This window comes from Chelonia mydas, chromosome 2, assembly GCF_015237465.2.
Source record: "Chelonia mydas isolate rCheMyd1 chromosome 2, rCheMyd1.pri.v2, whole genome shotgun sequence".
NCBI classification, from domain to species: domain Eukaryota; kingdom Metazoa; phylum Chordata; order Testudines; family Cheloniidae; genus Chelonia; species Chelonia mydas.
Window position 1 is genome coordinate 178,103,418 of NC_057850.1, and position 21,188 is coordinate 178,124,605.

At 41.3% G+C, this 21,188-nt stretch overlaps 1 protein-coding gene across 2 annotated transcripts in view; it reads right to left on the reverse strand.

The window, feature by feature from the left end:
* STAC (SH3 and cysteine rich domain) overlaps positions 1-21,188 on the reverse strand; it is a 196,011-nt gene that overhangs the window by 54,829 nt on the left and 119,994 nt on the right. The gene's annotated exons all lie outside the window — the stretch shown is intronic.

Below are 21,188 nucleotides of genomic sequence, written 5' to 3' on the forward strand. Positions count from 1 at the left end.
CATCCAAATCACTGACTGAGGGAGAAAGCAGATACTCACAGATTGAGAAGGAGTTTTTAGGAATATTGTTTGCCTGTGAGAGATTCAATCAGTATATTTATTCCAGACAGCGGAAGTTGAAACGGACTGCAAGTCCCTGATAGCATTATTTAGCAAATCTCTAAATGACTGTATAGTACCTTACCTCAAAGAATGATGATAAAGCTGCAAAAGTATGATTTGGTTGTTCACTGCAGATGCACTTTCAGAGCAGAGCAGTGACTCCCACTACCAAACCAGAGAAGACTTTAGAGATAGAGATGAAAGCCTATGTGAATTCAATTCCTGTAACTAACAGGAAACTAAAACAAATAAGAGGAGAAATGGAGAAAGATCTATTGTTGGGTATCCTTAAACAAGTGATAAAGCGGGGCCTGAGGAAATAAGCAGTTGCTGTCCAAATATAAGAGACTATTGGAACTGCAGACATGAACTTACTGTGATAGATGGGTGATTTTCAAAGGCAAGGTTGGAACTCCAATGAGCCCCCCCACCTCCCCGCCCCCTCCAAAATACTACAGAAGATCCACGAGGGTCATTTAGGAATTGAGAAATGCAAACAACGAGCACGAGAGGATCAATCACGACATCACTGATGTGGTAAGAAACTGCTTTTTATGCTTGAAATACAAGCCATGTCACTGGGCTTGTCTACACTGGCACTTTACAGCGCTGCAACTTTCTCGCTCAGGGGTGTGAAAAAACACCCCCCTTAGCGCAGCAAGTTTCAGCGCTGTAAAGCGTCAGTGTAAACAGTGCCCGAGCGCTGGGAGCTACACCCCTCGTGGAGCTGGTTTTTTAGAGCGCTGGGAGCTCATTCCTATATAAATGAGGAAGATGGGGGTTACAGGGTGCTCCCCCAAGGTACAGAATGTCACAGGGAAGATGTAGAGATATGTTTGTGGACGGTTATAATTTAGAGACGCTCCCTCATGTGGACCAGTATTATGAATATAGGAGTTTAGAGGTGTGCCCTGGAAGCTGGGGTTGAGAATACAGTATATAGCTGTGTGCAGCAGTTCACCACAGAAGCCCTCTAGTTTGTTCCAGATGTGAAGAGCAGATAAGTAGGATGGAGGATTTAAAAACCTCTACATATAATTTAAAAATAGAGAGTAATAAAAGGAGGCAAAGAATTTATTTATAGTGATCTGCCTTAAAAAAGTGACAGTATTGGTCTGACTTTGACGTGTTGTTAAGTTTACACCTTTACTCTCTTTTTTTCTTTTTCTTTTTACATTTTTGTTGGTTGTTAAGGAAAGAGAGCTCCAGCATAGCCTTGAAATCACTCTTTTCAATGAATCGTGAAATATAGTGTCAAACTGTGTACAAACCTCCCTGAGCATAATATATTAGCAGTGTATCAATCAGCAGAAGATAGGATGTTAACGTTTTAGAGCAGGAAATTCATTTCTACTTGAGTCACTTTTAGTTCCCATGCATCCAGAGCTGCTTAAAAATTTCAGATAGTATTTTTAACATGTAGAAATAGAATGGAAAAAAAAAAAGAGTTCCTTTGTATGCAGGCAGGCTGCAAAAGAGAGCATAAAATTAGAAGCGACTTCTCAGTGACAGAGCTTTCTTTAGAAATACTGTGTAAGGACAAAATGAATGAACATGCAAGTTTTTCTTCAGGGATTGGTCCAGAAAAAAACCCTTCACCATTAAAAGTGTCACACGTAAGTTTATTTTTCTCTCTCCAACGTGCATTGGTGAAAACACTTTTGTTCCATCTGTAATTCAGCTCTGTAACGTCTACAGCAGTAACACTATTACTCAGTCATTAGATCATGAATCGATCCTTGAAATAGGGCTTAAGTGGCAAACTGGCCTTCTGTACCAGGGCGAATTTTCTAGGTCTTTTAACATTATGAATATGATGAGCTGATTGCCTCACAGTGAAAACATAAAGCAAGAGTTCTCCCAGCATTCACTTATCAAATATTCAGCAGCTTTGCTAACTACTTCTGTCCTTGAAAGGAAATATCCACCACCACATTTCTTAAAATATCATCTCTTGTTGAAGATTATCTAAATGTTGGTTACGACACAAGAGCAACATGATAAATAAATTAACAGCCAAATGTATTATTGAAGCCAAAAAACAAATGCAATATATCATCTCTAATTTACTGTATTTTAAACAAACTGGCACTGATGTCTCAATAGCAACTACTCCTCTGCAAAACAGTGATTGCCAGTGTCAGGTGAGTTCTTTGCAAGCCATATACAACAGAACTTTGTAGAGGGTTGGTTGTTTTGTCTGAAAGGCAGATAAAAATTGCCTAAAGCAGCACAGTACTAATATTCAGATTTATCACCTCTGCTGCAACTTGCTAAATGGCAAGAAGCAATAGATATGAAACAATATTTTTAATGGGGAAAAGTGGCTCAGATAAAATAACCAACCCAAACACAGCTTTAAAAACACTACAGGGTACTACAGGGGAAGCCAAATTTGGGCCAATATTTTCAAGCTGGGTTTCCTCAACAGACACAACCTAAGCATGTGGCCTGATTTTCAGAGCGACTGAGTACCTGGATTGCTCATGCAAATCAGGCAATGTTGGATGCCTAAATACAGATTTCAGTGTCTTTACTTCAGTCACCACCACATATATTACAGTAGATGTTAAATAATTAAATTTAAAAAAAAAACTTCCTATAGAAGATTTCCCTTGGAGGATAAAAAGCAGAAAAGGGGAGAGCTACTTCTGGAAAGCACTCAGATACTTTGGCGATGAGGGTGGTATAAGAACCTGACCAGAACACAATAAAGAACAGGAGAAGAAGCAACCTGGACCAGTGGCCCAAGTAAGGACCAGCACAGGCCAAGGGTTTGGGCTAAGTTTGGGCAAATAAAGTCCAATCAAATGAGATTTACAGTTCAATTCCTAGATCAAAAAGAGATTTTTGATTTGGGAAGCCAGATTTTCAGATAATGGTCTCTATTTTTGTAGGCACAAGTTACTTGACCTGTCTTTTCAAATCTGCAAAAACGGACACCTGATTAAAAAAAACAAACTGGCTCCTGAGTGTTTTGTGAGATAAGGTTCTCAAAAGTTCAGATGCTTATCTGTACTAAACCTACAATCTCTGAGGTCTACAACCCATGACTAGGAACCTGGAAGGTGCAAAATGTAGAGCAGTGTTTTGGCTATGCTGAGAAGGGGGAAAGAAACCCCAGGCTGGGAAATAGAAGAACAATCTGCTCTGAGTCCATCATAGCTAGGGGATTTTTCATCCCCTCTGTTCTGCTAATAACCGTTTTACGTTTTGCTTGCTTGTGGCACTCCATTACCAATGAATCTGAAGTGAAAGACAATGCTGTGTGCCAAAGGATTAAGACAATTTGACTATAAAATAGTTGCTTACTTAAAAAAAAAAAAACTTGATATGTAAACAGCTGATTGCCCCCTGGGCTTCTGCTGTTCCAAACTTCTTAAAGCTTTGGCTGTTTCCTCTTGTGGCACGAACACCAATTTGTTAAACCAGCTTCTCTGTTGTGTACCTGGACTTCGTTAATGAAGACAGAGCAGCAGAGCTGATGCTGGAGCAGGCCAAATGAAAAGACAGATATCGGATTCACTTTTGCAACCTCTCCCTCCCTCCATCTTTCCCCCATTTTACAGAAGCTGCCCAGGAAGCAGCAGCAGAGGATAACTACACACACATGCCTAATGTTCAGGCCGCTCTCAGAATCTGGCTACAAGCAACTTTCTAATCTGAAGCCAAATTCTGCTCTTGTATGCACATTCAGCTCTAACTGACTTGAGCTGAAGCCACAGGTGTGTACAGGTGGGCATAATTTGGCCCTGAGTGAGATAACCCAAGGATCATATTTAGTAGAGCTGTACAGGAACCATTTCACAGGAAATTCAGCTATTTCAAAATTTCAAAACATTTGTTTTGGGTCAGCTGATGCATTTTGAAGCATTTCATTTTGATTTTGACTTTTTTTTAGGGATGTTAAGCCATTAAAAAATTAATCGCGATTAATCGCATTGTTAAACAATAATAGAATACCATTTATTTAAATAGTTTTGGATGTTTTCTACATTTTCAAATATATTGATTTCACTTACAACACAGAATATAAAGTGTACTGGGCTCACTGTATATTTATTTTAGATTACAAATATTTGTACTGTAAAAAACAAAAGAAATAGTATTTTTCAATTCACCTAAAACAAGTACAGTAGTGCAATCTCTTTATCATGAAAATTGAACTTACAAATGTAGAATTATGTACAAAAAGACCCTGCATTCAAAAATAAAACAATGTAAACTTTAGAGCCTACAAGTCCACTCAGTTCTACTTCTTGTTCAGTCAATTGCTCAGACAAACAAGTTTGTTTACTTTTTGTTCACAATGTCACTTGAAAGCGAGAGGTGTTCACATGGCACTGTTGTAGTTGGCATCACAAGATATTTATGTGCCAGATGCACTAAAGATTAATATGTCCCTTCATGCTTCAGTCACCATTCGAAAGGACGTGTCCATGCTGATAACGGGTTCTGCTTGATAACCAACCAAAGCAGTGCGGACCGATGCATGTTCATTTTCATCATCTGAGTCAGTCAGATGCCACCAGCAGAAGGTTGATTTTCTTTTTTGGTGGTTCAGGTTCTCTAGTTTCTGCATCAGAGTGTTGCTCTTTTAAGACTTGTGAAAGCATGCTCTACACCTCATCCCTCTCAGATTTTGGAAGGCACTTCAGATTCTTAAATCTTGAGTCAAGTGGTGTATCTATCTTTAGAAATCTCATATTGGTACCTTCTTTGCGTTTTGTCAAATCACCATCCAAGACTGCTATAACATGAAATATATGGCAGAAAGCGGGTAAAACAGAGTAGGAGACATACAGTTCTCCCCCAGGGAGTTTAGTCACAAATTTAGTTAATGCATTATTTTTTTAATGAGCATCATCAGCATGGAAGCATGTCCTCTGGAATGGTGACCAAAGCAGGAGGGAACATACGAACATTTAGTGCATCTGGTACGTAAATACCTTGCAATGCCAGATACAAAAGTGCCATACAAATGCCTGTTCTCACTGTCAAGTCTCACTGTAAACAAGAAGTGGGCAGCATTATTTCCTGTAAATGTAAACAAACTTGCTTGCTTAGCGATTAGCTGAACAAGAAATAGGACTCAGTGGACCTGTAGGCTCTAAAGTTTTACACTGTTTTGTTTTTGAGGTGCAGTTATGTAGCAAAAAAAAAAAAAATCTACATTTGTAAGTTACACTTTCACAACAAAGATTGCACTACAGTACCTGTATGAGGTGAACTGAAAAATACTATTTCTTTTCTTTGCCATTTTTACCGTGCAAATATTTGTAATAAAAAACAACAATATAAAGTGAGCATTGTCTACTTTGTATTCTGTGTTGTAATTTAAATCAATACATTTGAAAATGTAGAAAAACATCCAAAATATTTAATGCATTTCAATTGCTATTCTGTAGTTTAACAGTGCAATTAAAACTGCGATTAATTTTTTAATCATGATTAATTTCTTTTAGTTAATCGCGTGAGTTAATTGTGATTAATCAAGAGCCCTACTTTTTTTTATAATATGAAATAAATTTTGAAGCAAAAAGTCATTTTGAAATGAAAAATCATTTGAAATGGAGTAGTAATTATCATCAAGATGCTTCATTTCAACTTTTTTTTAAACAAAATTTTGTTGAAATTGATACTTCCCACAGAAAGTTTCGGTTTTGATGAAATAGTGTTTTCCAACAGAAAAACATTTAATTGGAAAATTTCTGACCAGCTCTCATATTAAGCATTGGACACAGAAATAGGTAAACTCTGCCATCAGTTACAACCTTTGAATAGAATTTGGTCCTGGATCTATGGTTTACTCAATACAGCAGTGATAGCTTAAAAACAACTCTACACAGTAGCTGCAAAGGACATCAATTTTTTTTAAAAGAGGAAAGCCTCTCATTTGCTGGAAAGATCTTTTTCACATGACGAATACAGGGTTTCACTCCATATCTGCAATGCATGTAAAAGGAACTTTTCTTCCTTTGGGTCAATCTTTGGAGCAAGATAATTTGAATGGTAAATAAAAATGTCATTATATGTCATAGGCTTTGGTCTTTAGTTCAGCCAGATGACTAAAGCCTTGTATATATTTGGGAATAGCCTTCAGTCAGCGTTCAGTAGCTGCCCTGCTGCAAACTCCAGATGTAGATTTCAAGAGTCATGATTTGCATTTGTTGAGTTTACCCTGGATTCAAGCTGAACCTGTGCAAATTTTGGCTTTCCTTCTCTATGCTTGGGGTTTGCACGACAGCAAATATACCAGTTTCTGGTCTGATAGCTAAATCCCAAGCCTAGACAAGGCCTAAGTGTACTAGAGACAGGGAAGGAAATTGGGAGAGTTGTAACCTAGTGGCTTGTATTTAGGATCCAGTGGAGTCGATCAGGTGAGCCAGTCCCCAACAGCATAACTTAAAACGTAAGGGGACTTGTGTGAATGTTTCACAAAGGGACTTGTTGAGGGCTGGCTTTTGGAAATCAGCAAAGGAGTTTATCTGAACCAATCAGAACCTTACAAAGATTCAGGTTTGATTTGTAGAAAGGGGTGAAGTTTGGGCTATATCCATCCCTAATGATAACAAATGCTATATCACAAACAAGCTCCCACTCAGAATGGGAACAGAGCTCTCCCTCCTTAGGTACGACAGAGCTCAAGGCTGGGAGTTTCAAAAGAACCTAAGGGAGTTAGGTACCCAAATCCCTCTCAAATTCAATTAATCCCCCTAGGCTCCTTCGAAATTCCCAGTCCTAGACAATAAATGGATTTGGTGCTTACTCTCCCAAAGGTGCCCCCGAGGACTAGCTGCAATGGTGTTTCAAAGGGAGTTAACCAAAAGGGCCTGCGGGAGAAGGAAGGATCTTGCTATTGGATGCAAAGCACCTCTAAACAGTGGAGTCTTGTTGGAGCCAGACAACAAATGTTTTTCACAGGATGACTCAAATCTGCTGCACCTTCAGATACAGCCTTCCTGTGCCCCCTTTTCTGGTGCCCTTTCACATGTGTTACCCTCAGTGGTTGCCAGTATCACCTATGGCTACAGGTGGATCAGAACAGGGTAAATATGAACTTTCATGCTGAACAAACCAGAAGATGACTGCTGACCCCTGTCAGTAACTTTAAGACATCCCATAGCGCGCAGCACATCAGTATTCACCGGTAAGCATGTACACAGATTGCACCCCATACTGCTGCTAACAATACCCTCTCTCTTCCTGGCAAGCTCCAGGGAACTATTCTGTGCGCATGCTTAAAGAGGACTGCAAGGTGTTCTCCTTTACGCAAATACCTGATGATTCTTAAAAGATCTAGAGCAGCGCAGGATCTATTTTGAGCTTTTCATGTGTCATTGTCCTTGGCGTGTGTGTGTGTGTGTGTGTGAGACACATTAGTGCTGGTGAAAGGTGCTCCATCAACAGCCCTAGATATGGAACTTTGCTGTATTCTACACTGGCCAATGAATATGCCTCAACCCTGGCCTGGAACGAAGGACCAGCTGGCATCTTCACATACGTTCAGTCCATAACCTCGCTACTGAGTTTATCAACAAGGGAGGCAGTTACATCTATTATGGAAACACCGGTCGTGGCTGTAAAGTTGAGTCTTGCAATGCGCGCGTGCACGCGCACGCACACACTCACACTGCTTCATAGATGCTCCTGGGGGAAGATGATATTCGGGCCCTTTTTCTCCTTGATCCCTCACATTAATGGGCCTGGTCAGAGCTCCACTACTCCAGGGTGTGCAACAGGGATTAAACAGGGGGTGCAAGCGAGTCCTTTTAATAAGAGCGAAGTAAGGTGTGTTCCACCACGTCCCCACCCAGTACCCTCAAGCCATCCTTCGCTGGGCTAGCTGTGTGGCTCTGGCCGCCACTACACAGTTTCCGCTGCTCTGCTCCCAACACAGTTTCACACAGAGAGCTCAGGATCACTTTCTAGAGTAGCTCCTAATGAATCATTTACTTGATGAATTTTGCTTTTCTTTTCATGAATTGGCTGCAAACAGATCAGTTAACTCCTTATTCAGAGTTACTTGATTAAAACTTTCTGCAAATAATTCCTGGTTTTTAACTTGTTTGAGTCCAAAATTGATTTTTTTTGTGTTGCTTACACTGGAAAGATAAAGTCACCCTTGACCAAATGAGCATAACTCTGCCAAAGGCACCTCAAAGAGGATCTCAGTGAAACCTGAAGCTTTACCTGAGTTCTCCCAGATAAAATTCATTTACAGGGACTTACATTTATAGGGTTCCTTTTACAATAATTGGTGTCAATGAAATGAATGTCATAGCGCAAAATGTCACGAGACAGAACTGTGGTTAGAGCTGAGATAAGAAACATAGCGTACGTCTACAGTGTAATTAGACACCCACAGTTGGCCCTTGCCAGCTGACTTGGGCTTGCAGAACTCAGGCTAAGGGACTGTTTAATTGCAGTGTAGACGTTTGGGCCTGGACTTCAGCCCAGGCTCCAAGGCCCTCCCCGCTCACAGGGGCCTAAAGTCCAGGCTCCAGCCTGAGCCCGAATGTCTACACTACAATTGAACAGCCCTTAGCCCCGAGCTCATGAGCTCGAGTCAGTTGGCACAGGCCAGCCATGGGTTCTTAATTGCAATGGTGACGTACCCCTAGACTTATGCTCTTCAGGTAGTGACCAAATATTTGGTTTCCAAGTTACCTTGTGCAGATAACCAGGGAACCTCCCAGCCATAGATAGGCTGTAATCAGAGTGTCTGTTCGCAGAAAAAATGATTCATAATCTAGTCGTAAGCATCAGCTCTCTGGTGTGTCCTCATGAATGTCAGGCTGGGGTGTCAGCAGGTGTAGAATATCCCCTGCACCACACATATAAAATAGACTTGTGTCAAAGGAGGCAAAGACTTCATTGTCTGTTTATACTGGGGCACCTCAACTTCTCCAACGTAGGATCCATATTGACCAGTTGTCAGGAACACAGTGGTCACAAAACGGAGCTGCTGGCATCCACTTCCATTTGTAATATGACAGTATGGCCCAGAGTAGCAATGGGTCCCATCATGCAGTGCTGAATGCTGGCTCCTAGGTTCATCGCATCTCCAAGCCATGCTACTGTATTAACGATAACGATAGCCACAAGCTACGCTGTAGCTTCCTGTGTGGGGCGCTTTTGCCATCCTTGATGTATGCAACATTTTACTTCCTTGAAAAAGCAGCTCCATTAGTTTCCTTACTTTATGGTTCCTGCAGTCCTTAAGGTGGAACTCCCATTGACTTGGTCCTACATCACACTTACCAAGCAAGCGGCAACTGCAGTCATCTATATAATTGCAATATTTAGATGGCCTACAAAGACAGATCTAGAGGTAGAAAAATAAAGTGCTTACTAAAAAGGTCGGTTAGATGAGAGTCACGCTTGACAGCTGCATTCACCTCAGGAAAGTACTTACCAGTTCTTTTGAAAATGTTTCCCCCCGCCCCGCCCAACCCTGCCCAGCGGTGCATTTGAAGTCCAGTTTCTCCCCACATTCTTCTGTTGTACTGCTCGATGCGGCAATGTCGCTACTGAGCAATCATGGGGTCGTCAAAAACGCATTTAGTGAGAATTGTTTCAGCGGTAGTGGTAGTTTCACAAGTAGTCTGGGTTCAAAGTGCCTTGACAACGTACTTTTGAAAGTTTTGCCCACCTTCCCGTTTGCTAGGCAACAAACTTTACCCAGCTGCTTGAAAGTGTCTAACTGGAGATTAAACACATTAATTTTCTAAAATTTACAGTCAGTTAAAAATAATAAAGTTACAAATGTGAGCTATGCTTGATGCCTTGCAAGGACAAATTAGAATTTGAAGTGGGCTTCCAAGCTCTTTTCTAGGCTAAACAGTCCCTGATCTTCCAATTTAAAGATAAAATTCTAACCTCATCTCAGAGGAGCAAGTCCTCTCAAAGGATAAACAGACCCAATATTTGCTTTTCAGTATTCACTTTAAAGTATGCTTAGATCCCTACTACCAAAGAGAAATATTAATTTCACACAGAGGTGCTGTACATTCCTCTGTTTCTTTACAGATTTATGGCTGGATATCACTGGGCACTCTTAAAAGCAACAGGAGAGATAGCTACAGGGCTGGAATCAATTACTGTTCTTTCATGGCTATATTACAAAAGGCCCAGCTGATTGCCTATGAACTACTCCAGTATAACTAGTGCTACATTTAACTGTGTTACATTATCAATGGTAGGGGTTAGTACTTATTAATCGCCAATTTTAACAGAAAAGTCACAGCCTGTTACAATATTAATTTCAAGCTAACAGGGATTTTTAAGTTACAGTTTTATACCAAGTTCTGCTGCCACCTTTTCCGAGTGTTTCATGTCGGTTTCCCACTAGCTCTTCACAGAAGGGACGAGGTGAAGCTAAAGTAAACAGGAGGCTGGGATTTTCAAGAGTGTCTCAATGAAGAAAGTGCCAAACTCCCATCAGAGGCAGAGTGAGCACCTAATTCTCCCAGGTGCTTTTGAAAATACACCTAAAGGGATAAGGGAATTACTCTGTCCTCTTGCAATAATAATATCTATAATACCCTTTGAAAGGAAGAATATGGCTCAATCCTCTAAGCCCTTACTCACACCAATAGATCCATTGGGCCTGATCGTGCCTCCTATACCCACACAGAGTAGAACCGTCAGATGCAGATCTCCCCCATTCTGTATAGAAACGGGTTTAATCAATGTCTGTGGCAATATTCCTCCCACTCCCCTAGAACAGAGTCTGTGCTGGGGGATAGTGTGGAGACTGGGAAGAAGGCCATGTCCACGCTTACAGCAGCACCGATGTACCGATATAGCTGTGCTGCTGTAAGATTGCTTGCGTCGCTTTGTTATGCCGATGGGAGAGAGCTCTCCCATCGACATAATAAAACCAGCTCAATGAGTGGTGGTAGCTGTGTTGGGATGCTCTTCCACTGACATAGTGCTGTGCACAAAAGCGCTTATGCTGGCAGAACTTATGTCACTCGGGGGGGGGGGGGGGGAGTGTTTTTTCCACACCCCTGAGCAACAAAAGTTTTGCTGACATAAGTGCTAGTGTAGACATGGCTGGAGAGAGACTGGGAGTGAGCACAGAAGGAGAGCAATGCACATCATTTTTCCGCTGAGCCTGAAAGATCGAGTGAAAAAGTTAATACAGTCACAAGCGGGATTATTCTTTGCACTGAGTCTCACAGGAGTCTTAGGAACTATCACAGCCAAGAAGCGGCTCTGGAAAGGAGCCAGCTGGCACGTCTGGCTGGGCCCAAACCTCATGTGATGGCACAGAGCCTCTCTGTGAATGGCCTGGTTTCATTCGGACCTGCCAGATTTCAGTGCTGTTCCTATAAACTTTTCCCATAAAGATTTCCTCCACCAAAATCCACTCCTGCAGGTTCCTCCTCAAAAGGGAACAATCTTGGCCATTGGCTTTAGGGGACTACTCAGGCACACAAACAGTTTGCCACATTGAGCCTTCAATTAGGAAGCTTAAATTCAACAGAGATAAAACTCAGTACTTTATCCTAATTCTGAGGCACGAACCCTAGTGCACATGAATCCTGTGATGGATTTTTCCATGTGCACACTTTTGGTTACAAAGTACTTCAGTTTCAGAAAAAGCAGTCAAAGGTACGACAGGTAATGCACATAGCTTAGGAGTTTCTCATCAGCAATACATCCTTTAGGTCAATTACTTAAACAGAAAAAAAACCCAAACAACTGAACATATACTATATGTAGCAAACTCCCCCCCCCCCCACTACTAAAATATCAAACCCATGTCTTTTCAACAGAAGGTTTCATAGCAAAGCCTTGACGACGGAGGCCACATTCAGCTTTGGTGTAAATGGCCACAGTTCCATTAACCTCAGTGCAATTGAGTTATACCTGCTTACACTGCATCTGAATTTGGCTTGTCAGTGTGCGCTGTTTTATTGTTGGAGGGATAAGTAGGATTACAAATGCATGAATTTTGTATTGCACTTTATTAAAACGTTCTGATTTTTTTCTGTCTCTCCTCCTCCAGCCCCCTCCAGTTTTATTCTTCTTTTAAAAAAACTTTTCCACAGGAAAAATAAAATAAAGTGTGTTTTTTCCAGATTGGAGAAAGTTACAAGAACTCTGCAAGGAGAGCATGCTGCAGTAATCTCTCTCTTAAGTGACAAAGGTATCAGAGTGGTAAAATCTACATAAGATTAGGACTGTTGCAGTCACAGGACCAGCCGTGAATGGATATGTCACAGATGATCAGCATCTAGGCAGCCAGAGATCATTTGCCTTGTCCACTTCCCGTTTTTGCAAGATCTGAATTCACTATCTATTATATGGGCTGCTGATCCCAGAATACCCCCTAAATCCTCACAGTGGCCTTATGAAGGCGAGGGTGAACAGACATCTATCCAGAAGGTATTATTGCTTTAATTTATATTCAATGATCTAATGAAAATTAGTTATTCATGGATTTATAGCTGTTGTAATATACATATCACCATAAGGTGGGTGGAGGTTATGGGTCAGAGTTAAGGTGAGTAGTGAAAGTCAACTGCTGTGTTAACAATTAAAGAAAATAACTTGTTATAAGGTTGTTTAAAATGAATGGCTATTTACTAACTGGGAACACTGAAAATACATTTCTAAACAGATTTATTTTCATGTCAGATATTTTTAAAACCAAGTTGGGTTAATTTCTTGATATACCATTTATATTTGCCTTAGACAGGATGTATTAACTACATGCAGTCTGCATGGAATGTGTGGAAAATAAGATTTTTTTTTGCCATCTGAGTCATTATGGGACATGAACCCATAAATGAGTAAAATGTTTAGAAGAGGGCCACAGATGGAGCAGGGTTTTTTAAATACACAATGTTTTCTTCTAAGTGTGAAGTACTGACACCATGTTTTCTGCTAAATGCAAAGTACTATAGTGATGAGTGACGACACTCCATAGACTGGGAGAAAAGAGAGGACGTGTGGTTTTGATCACCCTATCATTTTTAAGTTTCTTTTTTCTGACATGACATTACATTTACAGTTCCTGTCTTTGCTGGTGCTTAGATATTAAATGCTGACAGACTTTTTCCTTCACCTGATATTGAGCTGAGTTATCACATTCTGCCTCAAACAAGTGAAATATGAGATAAGAAACAAAAACTGGGAAGAAACACCCAAAGCTCTGCGTAGAACAGGGTCCTTGGTAATAGTGACCAGAATATAATTTAATGTAACATCCCTGTGGCGGGGAAAACACCACGGAGGCCTAACACCGTAGCATTTCATTTCAGAAAGGGGGACTACACAAAAACAAGGAGGTTAGTGAAACAGAAATTAAAAGGTGCAGCGCCAAAAGTGAAATCCCTGCTAGCCCGCATGGAGACTTTTTAAAGACACCATAATAGAAGCTCAACTGAAATGTAATACCCCAAATTAAAAAACATCGTAAGAGAACAAAAAAAAGCGCCACCGTGGCTAAACAACAAAGCAAAAGAAGCAGTGAGAGGCAAAAAGGCATCCTTTAAAAAGTGGAAATTAAATCCTAGTGAGGAAAATAGAAAGGAGCATAAACACACTGGCAAATGAAATGTAAAAAAGTAATTAGGAGGGCCAAAAAAGAATTTGTAAGAACAGCTAGCCAAAGACTCAAAAAAAATTGCTATTACTTTTTGAAAGTACATCAGAAGCAGGAAGCCTGCTAAACAACCAGTGGGGCCACTGGATGATCGAGATGCTAAAGGACAAGAAGGCCATTGTGGAGAAACTAAATGAATTCTTTGCATCGGTCTTCACGGCTGAGGATGTGAGGGAGATTCCCAAACCTGAGCCATTCTTTTTAGGTGATAATCTGAGGAACTGTCCCAGATTGAGGTGTCATTAGAGGAAGTTTTGGAACAAACTGATAAACTAAACAGTAATAAGTCACCATGACCAGATGGCATTCACCTTGTCAAAGGCTTTCTGAAAATCTAAAGTCTATTTTCTACTAGAAAATCTAGTACACTGTATCCACTGGATCCCCTTTGTCCACATGCTTGTTGACCCCCCTCAAAGAATTCTAATAGATTGGTGAGGCATGATTTCCCTTTACAAAAACCATGTTGACTCTTCTCCAACAAATTATGTTCATATTTGTGTCTGACAATTTTGTTCTTTACTATAGTTTCAACCAGTTTGCCCAGTATTGAAGTCAGGCTTACCAGCCTGTAATTGCCGGGGTCACCTCTGGAGCCCTTTTTAAAAATTGGCATCATGTTAGCTATCCTCCAGTCGTTTGGTACAGAAGCTGATTTAAATGATAGGTTACAGACTACAGTTCTGCAATTTCACATTTGAGTTGGGTGATCACATTGGTGGATGTGCAGGTGAACGAGCCTCTGATAGTGTGGCTGATGTTATTAGGCCCTGTGATGGTGTCCCCTGAATAGATACGTGGACACAGTTGGCAACGGGCTTTGTTGCAAAGATAGGTTCCTGGGTTAGTGGTTCTGTTGTGTGGTATGTGGTTGTTGGTGAGTATTTGCTTCAGGTTGGCACATCCACCAATGTGATATATGCCATCATGTGCCAGCAATGCCCCTCTGCCATGTACATTGGTCAAACTGGACAGTCTCTACCTAAAAGACTAAATGGACACAAATCAGATGTCAAGAATTATAACATTCATAAACCAGTCGGAGAACACTTCAATCTCTCTGGTCACGCAATTACAGACATGAAGGTCGCTATCTTACAACAAAAAAAACTTCAAATCCAGACTCCAGCGAGAAACTGCTGAATTGGAATTCATTTGCAAATTGGATACTATTAATTTAGGCTTAAATAGAGACTGGGAGTGGCTAAGTCATTATGCAAGGTAGCCTATTTCCCCTTGTTTTTTCCAAACCCCCTCCCCCCCCCAGACGTTCTGGTTAAACTTGGATTTATGCTGGAAATGGCCCACCTTGATTATCATACACATTGTAAGGAGAGTGGTCAGTTTGGATGAGCTATTACCAGCAGGAGAGTGAGTTTGTGTGTGTGTGTGTGGGGGGGGAGGGTGAGAAAACCTGGATTTGTGCTGGAAACGGCCCACCTTGATTATCATGCACATTGTAGGGAGAGTGGTCACTTTGGATAAGCTATTACCAGCAGGAGAGTGAGTTTGTGTGTGTGGTTTTTGGAAAAAAAGGGGAGGGGGTGAGAAAACCTGGATTTGTGCTGGAAATGGCCCACCTTGATTTTCATACACATTGTAAGGAGAGTGGTCACTTTAGATAAGCTATTACCAGCAGGAGAGTGGGGTGGGAGGAGGTATTGTTTCATGGTCTCTGTGTATATAATGTCTTCTGCAGTTTCCACAGTATGCATCCGATGAAGTGAGCTGTAGCTCACGAAAGCTTATGCTCAGATAAATTGGTTAGTCTCTAAGGTGCCACAAATACTCCTTTTCTTTTTGACAAGGTCCTTCACCAAAGGCTCTTAAGCAAAGTAAGCTGTCATGGGATTAGAGGGAAGGTCCTTTCATGGATTGGTAACTGGTTCAAAGATAGGAAAAAAGGGTAGAAATAAACAGTCAGTTTTCAGAACGGAGAGAGGTAAATAGCGGCGTTCCCCAGGGGTCTGTACTGGGGCCAGTCCTATTCAATATATTCATAAATGATCTGGAAAAAGGGGTAAACATTGAGGTGGCAAAATTTGCAGATGATTCAGAATTGCTCAAAATAGTTAAGTCCCAGGCAGACTGTGAAGAGCTACAAAAGGATCTCTCAAAAGTGGGCAACAAAATGGCTGATAAAATTCAGTGTTGATAAATGCAAAGTAATGCACATTGGAAAACATAATCCCAACTATACATACAAAATGATGGGGTCTAAATTGGCTGCTACCACTCAAGAAAGAAATCTTGGAGTCATTGTGGACAGTTCTCTGAAAACATCCACTCAAAGTGCAGCGGTAGTCAAAAAAGCAAACAGAATGTTGGGAATCATTAAGAAAGGGACAAATAAGAAGACAGAAATATCATATTGCCTCTATATAAATCCATGGTATGCCCTCATCTTGAATACTGTGTGCAGATGTGGTCGCCCCATCTCAAAAAAGATATATTGGAATTGGAAAAAGTTCAGAAAAGGGCAACAAAAATGACTAGGGGTATGGACCGGCTGCCATATTAGGAGAGATTAATAAGACTGGGACTTTTCAGCTTGGAAGAGAGACGACTAAGGGAGTGATGTGATTGAGGTCTATAAAATCATGACTGGTGTGGAGAAAGTAAATAAAGAAGTGTTATTACACCTTCTCATAACACAAGAACTAGGGTCACCAAATGAAATTAATAAGCAGCAGGTTTAACACAAACAAGGAAGTGGGTTTTTTTCCACACAATGCACAGTTAACCTGTGGAACTCCTTGCCAGAGGATGTTGTGAAGGCCAAGACTATAGGGTTAAAAAAAGAACTAGATAAGTTCATGGAGGAAAGGTCCATCAATGGCTATTAGCCAGGATGGACAGGGATGGTGTCCCTAGCCTCTGTTTGCCAGAAGCTGGGAATGGGCGATGGGATGGATCACTTGGTGTTCGCCTGTTCTGTTCATTCCCTCTGGGGCACCTGGTATCGGAAGACAGGATACTGGGCTAGATGGACCTTTGGTCCGACCCAGTATGGCCGTTCTTATGTTCTTAACGTGGCCTGAAGTTCATCTTATTTTCCTCCTGTTCTTTTATTTCAGTCTTTAGCAGAAGCTTCTGATAAGTTGGAACTCAATTCAGTAAAATCAAATACACTCAAACACACATGCACATAAAAGTCTTCTGTGCTCTGGAAACTTCTTCAAACCTACAGATATTTGATTTTCAACCTTCCCCATTGCTGCCGTTAGAGAGAGAAATTCTCTCTCTTTTTTTTAATTCAGCTGGTCTCTAATGGTACATCTACACTGCCATTAAACACTCATGACTGGCCAGTGTCAGCTGACTTGGGCTTGGGGTACAGTGCTATAAAATGGCAGCGTACACATTTGTGCGCAGGCTGGAGCCTGGGCTTTGGGAGCCCATGAAGGGTGAGAGTCCCAGAGTAAAGCTTCAGCCCGAGCCCAAACATCTACACTGCAACTTTATAGTTCTGCAGCCTAAGATCAGCAAGCCCAAGTCACCTGACATGAGCCAGCCATGGGTGTTTTATTACAGTATAGACATCCTCAAAGTACTACTGCAAGAAACTGCCTTAAGATGGGAGCTCCCGTTATCCTGTAGTGCGCCCTTGAATGGGGAAGGCTCTCCCTTGTTTGGTCTGACAGGCAGCAACTGCCTCTGTGCCAAATCCTCCTTTTGCAACTCTAGCACAAGGGAATTGCGCCCAAAAAACTGAGAGTAACACTTGGCCTCCCATCATTAAGGCCAAGCTTAAAGCATATTATTGTTCCATGTCTTGGTCATTTCCATAGGAATTTTACCTTTTGGGTGCTTTTGAATGGGTTGTAATGCATTTTGGGATGCACTATATGAAAAGCACTAGAGTAGCTTTTCATTGTACCCATCCTTTTCTGTATATTGGAACCAGTTATATGTATTTGACCTTTATCTCCTGACTTGACATCTGTAAAAAGAACAAACAGACAATAAGAGAGCCCACACTGAAAGGCAGAATTGGGCTCATTGTACTTGATGACAAAGAGGGATGTGATGTGCACATTTTCTGTAGGATAATGATGTTTCATGTTCCATTGTTTTAATTTTGCCTTCAGTGAAACGAGCAGCATAGAGAGCCTGCTGTCTGTGTTGTAAGTTTCTTGTTAGCTCTTAAGCTACAGTAAGATTTTGACACACTGGCAAGACAGACGATCATGCTATGCAGAGCTCATCATTCAGCACCATACTCAACTGTGCTGTTCAGTTCATAGATCAGTGCTCCATTTAAGGTGAGCCTGGAATCCTTCTGGATGACAAAAAAAAAATATCAAACCATCTGAAGCCAAGCGGAGATTTTCCTGGACTCTTTCTCTCAGTGACCTTTACAAGTCTTCAAAACATATTTCAGCCTTTCCCTTCACTCCAATCAATAAAGAATTTTAAGCCATACGCTCATTACCCTTAAATATCACAGCTGATGGAAAATATGAATGGAAGGAATAAAAGGTGTTATGTTATTACAATGAAAATTCAGAATCACAACTGACCAGGGCAGAAGTGGGTTGGCACAAGCTATTTCATTTAGAAGCAGGAAATACGATGAGATTTCCTGAAAAACTGCCCGTTTTGTTTCAACAGCCCTATGGCCCATAGTTACCCAGCTTATCGGGAGTGATTGAGCTATATCAAATATTAATATTCAGTTACCACATGCAGTCCATAATACAATGCTATAAAATCAGACATGGCTATGGGAAGAAGAGATGGAGGGGACTGCTGTAATAGAGCAGCACTTTGTGTATGAGAAGCAGTTCCATATGTCACTTTACAGGGTGTCTAGACTGTAGAGTACCATGTGGTAAAATAAACGCAAAACACCTTTGCCTTGCACCTTCAAGCGGAAGATGCACCAACAGCTGCATAGCAGAGGTCTGAGCTATTCACCTGACTCCTCCAGGCAGCCAGAGAAAGTAGGTCACATTAGCTTCAACTCAGCAGGGATAAAAGGTTTCTTTCTGTAGCAAAAGGGCTAAAGTGTAGGCTAGGAAGCCCTTCAAGGGGAAGCCCTGGGAATATCCAGCTCAGGATGCAGGTAGGGCCAAACTGATGTTTTGTAGTATTGCTGTGCTTCAGGCCTTGCCTGTTTAAATTGTGTCATAAAGGAAGCTGAACAAAGGCAAAGGGTGTATAAGAACTTGACTTGTGGGAGCTGCACTTGCTGCAGGGAGTAGGCCCCACCTACCTAGAGCAATAATATTTTGGAATTGTATTGGTTTTCAGTCTTACTAATGTACACCATTCACAGCATTAGTGAGAGACAGTTAAAAATGTGAACAGTGGGAAGCAAAGTTGTTCTGAGCTTATATTCTCAGCTGTATACATTGTTTAAACTAATACTTGAGATCAAATCCACATTGGCCTGTTAGGTTTAAATAACCTGTTGTCCTCAATCAGACCCACACCAACCACACTTCTTTTGCTCTAGGCCTCTAGTATTCCGTGGTGTTAATACTCTGTCCCATCCTCCTGGCCTCTGATCTCAAACAGGAAACTATTCTCCTCCTCTAAAGATTTTTTTTAAGGCTATAAACCTTATATATAATAGTACTTGATGACCTGTCCCCAGATCCTGTATGCCCAAGATCAGCAAGCAGCACTGTCTTCAACTGCCACATTATATTTAAACTTTATTTAAAATACATTTTAAATTCAGAGGCTTCCTTTTTAGTATAGGTGTGACCCAAGAACCTCTTCCACAAGGAGGTACAGAAGGCTTACCGGGATATCTTGAGATGCACATCAAAGGTTTGTTTGAGTATATTTGGGGGAGCAGGAAGACAAAGGAGATGCCTGAGCATCCCTCACCAAGGAAGTAAATGGACAGCAAATTTCTTTTGTAAAAGAGGGGTCACAACCAGGCGTGGTTGAAAATACTGGAGAAGACTTTGGGAGAGATAAGCTTCTTTAGACAGAAGGTTAATCTGTTAATTCACTGAAGTCTCTCAAAAGCATGTTATGATTTTGTTTTGTATGTAACCATTTGTTTCCAATATTCTTACTCTCCATCATTGGAATCTCTGTTCTTTGATAATAAATTTATTCTTATTTTCACTATAAATACATCTCAGTGCTGTGGTGTTAAGGAAAGTGAAGGGCCTGAGTAGAATCTTACAAACTGGTGTGCGCTGTTCCTTTGGGAACAGCAGGCCTAGGTAATTCAATGGGTGTTCATTGGAAAACGGGCTAGACGCTGCAGGAAATGCTCTGAGGACTTGGGAGGTGGTGTTTGCCTATCGCTACCTGTACAAAGAGAGCAAGACCTGCAGAGGCTTGGAAGGCAGTGCTTGTGCTGCCAGAGATTGGTGGTTTCAGGGAGCTGACCCACAGCAGGCACAGACAAGACTCCTTCATGCTAAGGACAGGTAGTGGTGAGGTGCCTTATGACCCTGAGTACCTTTGGGGAACGTCACAATAGGAATATCACTAAATACAGCTGAAGTCCTGGACAGTCTTGTCTTCTGCAGACCCACCATCCATTTAAAAACTCTGCAGGACGGCTCAAGGCCCCAGGAACTCTGGAAAAGTTAGCTAAGACAGGACCAATGCCGCCAACTGAAAAAAACCAGCATACTAGTATCCTTAGATAAGAGAGCCAGAGACCCTCACAACATACAAGGTGCCACATCCTTTTCAGCTCTGCCACATCCACATCAGCTCCCCGAATTCCATGGAGTTACACCAGTTTACACTGGTCCAACGTACAGCTCAGAAAACAAAATATTTTCTTACATCAGACCTGGCATTTTGAAACCTGTCACCATGCTGAAGAACATTGTGCTGCTGCAGGTTTCTGTCTAATATTTGAGCTAAGGAAGTGTGTCACTTTTTCTACATGAAAGTATTCACTGCCCCACTCTAATTTTTCCTGAGGAATAACATGGGTCCGGTTCTCCTCTCACTTACTCACTTTTACAGTAGTTAGTTGATTTTAATGGAATTGCTTCTGCTTTACATCATTGTCTGTGGGAGAATAATCATCCCAGGTGAAGTGAATCATCTGTAACACCGAGTGTGCCAGCCAACATTCTTGAATAACAGCTTCCCTGTTGGTCTATTGATGGCTAGCATGGACCCCCTCCCAATGACATGCAGAGGATGCAGCCTCTGTTCCACCATCCTGCCTGCACCCTTCTCTCTATCTCTTCTTCTGCAGCCCTATTGCAAAGCTGGTGTGGCAAGCCTCCATACTTGGGCAAATTTACACATAATCTCTGTAGGGTGAATCAGAATAGTAATTAACACTTGGGAATGCAGTGAAATAGTGTGGGACTTTCATTCTATTTGATTCATTACAATGAATGACATTTTACCATATTTTCTAGCAGTACAGCCAACAGGAACCCATGTTCATCAAAACCCAACAGGGCAAAATTTGGCTCCATAGCTTCTGAGTTGTGATACCTATGTGTGTCATCATGGGGAGACATCT